This window comes from Thermobia domestica, unplaced genomic scaffold (genome assembly GCF_964235325.1).
Source record: "Thermobia domestica unplaced genomic scaffold, izTheDome1.hap1.1 HAP1_SCAFFOLD_750, whole genome shotgun sequence".
Taxonomy (NCBI): domain Eukaryota; kingdom Metazoa; phylum Arthropoda; class Insecta; order Zygentoma; family Lepismatidae; genus Thermobia; species Thermobia domestica.
In genome coordinates this window covers 41,510-49,473 of record NW_027656460.1, presented here as the reverse complement: position 1 = coordinate 49,473, position 7,964 = coordinate 41,510, and the positions used below count along the sequence as shown (strand labels likewise).

Sequence of the window (7,964 nt, the reverse complement as noted above, 5' to 3'; positions counted from 1 at the left end):
CGCGATCAGCACAGAAAGAAGGACGTGACGCGCCCCTAAAGGTGTTGGCAACCGATTCAATACATATTGTCGGTAAAAAAAAAAAAAAAAAAAAAAAAAAAAAAAAAAAAAAAACGCTCGCTTCGCTCGCGATCGACATGAAAAAGGCAACGACGTGACGCCCCGTAAAATTGTCGGCGACCTATTCAATCAATATATTCGGTTGAAAAACAAAGTCAAAAGTTTCCCAATCGCTTCCCTCCCGATCGACATAAAAAAAAAGGCAACCCCTTCACCTCTCCTTATGCATTCATCAGTAAACATACAACCATAGATCACAATACCACTCACATCACCTATCAGTTCTCCACGTCCATCAAGATCCAATCATCGCCCTGGCCCTTTATGATGATACACAACATTACATGTTATTGTGTGCATTGCCCCGCGTTACAATACATGACCAAAAAAAAGAGAAAAAGAGCTGCACTGCCTTCAGTGTAGACATGTTCGTATTCGTAGAAAATGATTTTAGGTACACGATAGTACAGTAATCTATCTTCACATGCTTCAGATGTGAACGATACCTACACATGAAGAGGGCTCCCGAGGTTTCCTTTTCCAATAGGATGGAGCTCCACCACACTTGCAGAATGACGAGAAGTTATGTTAATAAATATATCCCAGAGTGTTTCGTAACTCGCCCTTGGTCCTAATGATGAAGCGTTCTTCAGATGGCCCCGATGTCTCCACACATGATACTATGCGACTTCTTTTCACGAGGCTCTCAAAGATCACGTTTGTGTCCTAACATTCTCTGCAGATATGACACAGCTGCGATAGCGGATCACAGAAGCCTTTCCTCTCCTTACAAGAGACGTGTTCATTCGAGTATGTGAGTAATTCGACTATCGATTAAATATCTCCCGTGTCACGATAGTAGTCACTTTCAATTCTTCTAACGAAGGTAAGAAAAAATGCTATACAAACTTCCTTTCGGTATATAAAGGATTAGGGGCCCAGAGAATATTTTCTTTCAAGAGGATACATTCTTTTTCGAACACCCTGTATATAGATCCTCTAATTATAACTGCAAACAAAATGTTGATTTTGCAATTGCTTCCATGAGAGAATATTCTGTGCACTTTCTTTCTGAAGGGCCGGGCCTAAACGTTTTCCTTAATCATTAAATTTAGTAGTTATCTACAATTACATAGTTTTCCATTGTTCTCAAAATAAAGATTTTTCTCTATGAATTGTTGAATGTTGCTAGGGATATTGAAGTAATTCTTTTTAGTGTTTTTTTCTTTACAATAATGTACTGAACGCCTGCATTAAGGAAGTTCGTGTGTCCATCTTGCAAAATGTTTCGTCTTTTTTCATGCCCACTAAGGTAAATATTCATTTTGCTCTTTTCTCTGTATGCAAACCACATTTCTTAAAGGCAACATTTTCATACAAATGTAGTACTAAAAACTTCTAATTGGCAACATCTGGGCTGCGAAGAGGAAAAAGAAAGAAATCTCGTACGTATTCGCGCGCAATTCGGAATTAGCCAATGAAAAGCACAAAAGCGGCCACCATCTCTCTCTCTTTCTTATTAACGGTTTTGTACTTTCTGCAGTTCTATCAGTGCTGCTAACCTCTTACTATATCATTGAATATGTATGTTTAGATATATATATATATATATATATATATATATATATATATATATTTTTTTTTTTACAAAAAATCATACTACTACGGAATAATATTAAATGCCTTTAAACCCTCATTTCTGTTTGCACTTTCTGTTACACTACCTTCCCCGAACTTCTTTCAAGTTATTAAGTGCAGAACGGGGAGTTATACATATTTACTTGCGCTTTGACAATATCTGCACATTGTGTAATAATAGGAGACGTATAAAATAAAACTATATACTAATACGTATATATATATATATATATATATATATATATATATATATATACAGTACACATTCCACTATCCGAGGCTTTCCTTTTCTTTTCTTGCTGACGATAAATTACGCTTTTAGAAATGTTGTCTGAAAACAATAAGAATATGTGCAAAAAATACAATCAGAGGTAGAGGTCTTTAACAGGAAATAAGCAAGGGAGTTGAAAAATTTTTTATGCATGTAAAAAATATAGACATGAACCAACTTGTGAAATAAAAAGACCAGAAAACTACTCTTTCTAAATTATGTGTAAACTTTTTACCGAAAACGAAAGTTGCACGAAAGACTTTTTGTCCGTTTTTTGGCCTCCGGTGCTTGGGGTCCCTGATTCAATCCCAGCTCGTGCCGTGTGAACTTTGTCGTGCATAAAGACCGTGCTCATGGGTTTTCTCGGGTTTCTCCCGTTTCCTCCCACTTTCTTCATTCAGTACTCATCATCACCGTCTCCTTTAGCGTAACCGGTATAAGTATGCGACGTAAATCTAAATATTTCATTTCATTTCCCTTTTCTGCTCATACTGCTGATTATGCGCGATTATGCCAACATCCAACTCCGCGGATAATCGTGCGATTACTGTATATACAACTAATACAGATACAACTAATTATATTATCAGTTACAGTATCGGTTTTTATTTACTAATTTGCCTCACTTTATTTGCATCCCTGCAGTAAATAATTCTTATCGATAATAGTTAAAATGTATATTACATTTTAGTGCTTCACGACTGAATGATCATCTGCCTTACGTTATCTCGCAGCTGAAGAGAATGCTACACTGAAAACTACCTTGCGTTATAAAGGGTAAGTGAAACATATCTTAAAAATATCTTTCATACATTTCATTGTGTACATTAAAGAATGTAAGTTTGCCTTTTTCCTGTAATCAATACTTAATAAAGGATTTATTTTTATTTATTTATATACAATTTCATACGTGGTTCGTGATAGTAAACTCGATAGGACACAGTGGCACTATGAACATCCGAATCACTCATCATTCGAACATTCAAATATTTATTCGAATATTAGTATATTCCAAGTAATGTTAACGACGTTAATATGCTTGCCTTTATAGTTAATAATGTCAATTCTTACTTAAAACATACTTCCTTAACAGGACATTGAAGAAAAGGTAGTTGCCAACGGCCATACCATGCTGAATATACCGGTTCTCGTCCGATCACCGAAGTCAAGCAGCATCGGGCCTGGTCAGTACTTGGATGGGTGACCGCCTGGGAACACCAGGTGCTGTTGGTATACTTTTTCTAATTTTGTTTTTCACAAAGACGAATATTCTCACATCGTTCACCACGATAATTTCGTAATCATGCATTACTTAAAACAATTAGCAACGCTTTCCACGCGCTGGTCTTTTTGAGTATTCACCGACAAACCTACGTAGCTACAATAACTCACTCGAAGCCATATGCATTCGCCAACGGCCATACCATGCTGAATATACCGGTTCTCGTCCGATCACCGAAGTCAAGCAGCATCGGGCCTGGTCAGTACTTGGATGGGTGACCGCCTGGGAACACCAGGTGCTGTTGGCATCTCTTTTTCAAATTTCATTATCCTTCAAGTACGAAAATACTAGAAACATTAATTTTATAGTACTTTCAAGAGATAATTTATCAACATTATTTCATAGCGATTAATCGATATTCTAAGCGTTATACCCACTATTTCTTACACTAACAGCCTGTTTATTTGCACGGCACATTAAAATAACCTGATTTCCGATCCGTGTGCACCTACTACTATACTTAACACGGAATGTATTACCACTTTTTAAAAGTAAATTATTATGACTAAGTGTAGATCTCCGGCGAGTAAATGCCTTTCGTATACAAGCACGACACATCTCCGCTATGTGCTTTACTTTTTTACTAACAGCATATAGAAATTGGATTTCAACGTGTTTCTACATAACAGAATGAAGCAAATTTCGTGATTTAACTCTTTCGAATAATGTGTTGGTCCTGACAAGGACCGTTTGAAATGAAAAATCTTGAAGAAGATTTTTACTTAGAGCTTGTGTACTTGGTAACAGCCTTCGTACCCTCACTTACAGCGTGCTTGGCAAGTTCACCAGGCAAAAGAAGGCGCACAGCTGTTTGGATTTCCCGGCTGGTGATAGTTGACCGCTTATTGTAATGGGCCAAACGAGAAGCTTCAGCAGCAATACGCTCGAAGATGTCATTAACAAAGCTGTTCATGATACTCATAGCTTTGCTAGATATGCCAGTGTCAGGATGCACTTGCTTCAAAACTTTGTAGATGTAAATGGCATAGCTCTCCTTCCTCCTCCTCTTCTTCTTCTTATCTCCCTTGGAGATATTCTTTTGGGCTTTACCAGCCTTCTTTGCAGCCTTTCCGCTAGTTTTTGGTGGCATGATGACTCACTCGTTCAGCAAAATTAGATGTGTCCGCCGATTTATCGACTTCATTTAAATTACAGTACGTGTTTCAATTCGCGCCAACTGCCTTGCTTTTCATTTGATGCACTCGGGTGCACGCTTGAAGTAGTAACAAAACTGACTTGATTCATGGGAGGCCGCAATTTTTCCTCTCATCTTATTACGAAAGAATATTGAACAATGTCTGGTCGCGGCAAAGGTGGAAAAGTCAAGGGAAAGAGCAAGTCCCGCTCCAGCAGGGCTGGCCTTCAATTCCCAGTAGGCAGAATCCATCGTCTTTTGCGAAAGGGTAACTATGCCGAACGAGTTGGTGCTGGCGCTCCCGTGTATTTGGCTGCAGTCATGGAATACCTGGCAGCTGAAGTTCTTGAGTTGGCAGGCAACGCTGCTCGTGACAACAAGAAGACTAGGATTATTCCACGTCATCTGCAGTTAGCTATCCGTAACGACGAGGAATTAAACAAGTTGTTGTCTGGAGTTACAATCGCTCAGGGTGGTGTTTTGCCCAACATTCAAGCTGTACTTCTGCCCAAGAAAACTGAGAAGAAGGCATAAATGTAAGACCTATATCTCATACAAATCGGCCCTTATGAGGGCCACAAACCCCTTTATAGAGGAGATTTACGATTGAAATGAATTGTTTTCGATATACAGACTCATCAAAAGTGTCTGAGATAGTTGCTTAGTTTCATTCGAAATTCTCGCTGCTATTCGATTAATTAGTATATGTGTAGTCGTCGATCGTAATTGAAGCCCATAGGAAGTCACACTAACTTTAGAATACTCCAAACAGCGATGTGCTTAGTTCCCACTACATTATTAATTATAAGATCATTACCTTTTGTATTGTCGCTAGCTACATTTTTTTGATATTTGCGTACATCGGGCTCATATTACCCAGAGGACAGGACAGTCGAGCCCAGATTCTCAGCAATGGAAGAAAACCTCATACCACATATTCTCATGTACTTCATGCTAGACAAAGGAATTTCCAACATTCTTAAAGCACTCATGTTTCTCTCTTGCGTTGGCTTGGCTGAAATTACTCTGTTCAATATGTTCTCGACATTTATTATTGTTCATTACTATGCCCCAATGACATCATGAACAGAGCGGATCAGAAAACTTTCCTAAATTTCTTTTGCAACATAGTAATGACATTAAATGCACACTTAAGTACGATTTATTCTTTGCAAGGTCGATATTCATATTTGTGTGATATGTGTTATATGTATATGGTTTGTAATACGCAACTACTCTTATTCTCTGATCTCAGAACTCATTTGCTACTGTGCCCAACGAGCGAGCCTAGGTTTCTTGTAACTACTGCCTTTCTTTAGTAAATAATGTGAAGTATACAATGCATTAACCTACATCTCATATTTGTATTACTCTTTATTTTAGTAACCCGCTACGAAGTGTCATTAATTTACATGTAAATCACAATAGACACTACCGCAAAAGAAAGAAATCGAACCCAAGACCACGTAAACAAGATAAAGGACAAGATTCAGGTTTCTAACGCATTATTCGCCCCTCACAGCACAGTATAGAAGTTGTATAAGCCTCTATACGTACATCCTACTGTCAGAACAGAAATTCCGACTTGCGTTTCGCATCTCTCATGCTCGCTACTTCCAACAAATCGCCAATTTCCAACCAGAACCCCTTCTCCAGCATTAATACTGCTACATGATATGAATACGTATACATGAACGTACATAATGTAAAAAAAAACGTATGATTTTCTCAAATTAATCTCTCTACGTCTGTAATTTAGTGTGCATCAAAAGGCTTTAATGTAGTTACACGAATTCTTATAATCTAACAGAAAATCGCACAAAGTAAATCTTTCCCTTTATATAAATTTGTTGGCTCTGAAAAGAGCCGTTTATGCCAATTTTATATCCAAAATAGGAGGAACCCCAACTTAACCTCCGAAACCGTACAGGGTTCTTCCTTGCCTCTTCAAGGCATACACAACATCCATAGCTGTCACTGTCTTCCTCTTGGCGTGTTCTGTGTATGTAACAGCATCTCTGATTACGTTCTCCAGGAATACTTTCAATACTCCTCGGGTCTCTTCATAAATGAGACCAGAGATACGCTTCACACCACCACGGCGAGCAAGACGCCTAATAGCGGGTTTGGTGATACCCTGGATGTTGTCACGAAGAACTTTACGGTGGCGCTTGGCACCTCCTTTGCCAAGACCCTTGCCTCCTTTTCCACGTCCTGTCATTTCGATATGTTACTGCTTCGCTCACCACACACGAGAAATACAAGCCCAAGCAGCCCAAGACTCGTGGTTTTGTTCCTTCGATCATGCAGGGAAAGCACGGAGGAAAAACACAAAACGTGTCTAAGCCAATGAGAACTGTCCTTTTCGACTGACTTTATCCAATGAGAAATAGCTTGATTTAACGGTTTTGCTCTTTATATAACTTGACTTCATTCAGCGCGCAATTATTTGAAACAAGTCGTGACAGTTGCAATGGCACGTACCAAGCAGACAGCTAGGAAATCTACTGGAGGCAAAGCTCCTCGAAAGCAGCTTGCCACCAAAGCTGCAAGAAAGAGTGCTCCAGCTACCGGTGGAGTGAAAAAGCCCCATCGTTACAGGCCTGGTACTGTGGCTCTCCGAGAAATTCGTCGTTACCAGAAGAGCACTGAATTGCTCATCCGCAAGCTGCCCTTCCAACGACTCGTCCGAGAAATTGCACAAGATTTCAAGACAGATCTTCGCTTCCAAAGCTCAGCTGTCATGGCTTTACAGGAGGCAAGTGAAGCTTACCTTGTAGGGCTTTTCGAAGACACCAACTTGTGTGCTATTCACGCAAAGAGAGTCACAATCATGCCTAAGGACATTCAGCTTGCTCGCCGCATCCGTGGGGAACGTGCTTAAGTTTGAAGTTCTGGCACTGAGTTCAAAAACGGTCCTTTTTAGGACCAATACACTACTTAGAGATGCTGTTATCCTAACAAGGATCTTGTCCATACTTGTTATCTTTTTTTTTTAAATTCTCACGCCGTATGTTGCATAGTTAATACATCTACCTTCGTTTTCCTGTCGTTTCGTATATCATCCTATCTTTCAAGTATATTCTTTAGTTTTCCCCTATGTTTACCGATTGATTATCTTCGTTTTATGTGGTCAAGGGTTCGATTTTGCCATATGTTGCATAACTTAACTTCGATTCAACCACTGTTTGCCCTTCTCAACGTTATTAATCTGATAGAACTCGCAGGCGAAATATGTACTTCTTCCAAGGTAGCAAAAGTAATATTATTTTGTCAGAGGTCGCTGCTGTTGAATGCAAACGTTAAACTAAACTTTCTTTAAGTGTCTGTTTGTACTTAACATCAGTTCAATTGTACACCTACATTTCTGCTGGTGTTACTATTTTTCTTTATAGCAATATTACGAATTATAAGACGGTATCCGTGGTTATTAGCGTGTTCCCTTTTCCTAACACTTTCTCATTACACCAGTATTTCCATCATTCATTAGGCGTAATCACCCGTCTCCTTTATCATAAAAATCATAATAGTACGACGTTAAATTGAAACATAGTCTACTTCACTTTCACGAGTTGTAA

At 38.9% G+C, this 7,964-nt stretch overlaps 2 non-coding genes across 2 annotated transcripts; both read left to right on the top strand.

Moving 5' to 3' along the window:
* The first annotated feature begins 3,083 nt into the window (after positions 1 to 3,083).
* Positions 3,084 to 3,202, top strand: LOC145677311 (5S ribosomal RNA). Its single transcript, XR_014129758.1, has one exon. It is a non-coding gene; the product is annotated as a 5S ribosomal RNA (ribosomal RNA).
* Positions 3,203 to 3,379: 177 nt separating this feature from the next.
* LOC145677316 (5S ribosomal RNA) lies at positions 3,380 to 3,498 on the top strand. The gene has a single exon (XR_014129763.1). It is a non-coding gene; the product is annotated as a 5S ribosomal RNA (ribosomal RNA).
* Positions 3,499 to 7,964: the final 4,466 nt, after the last annotated feature.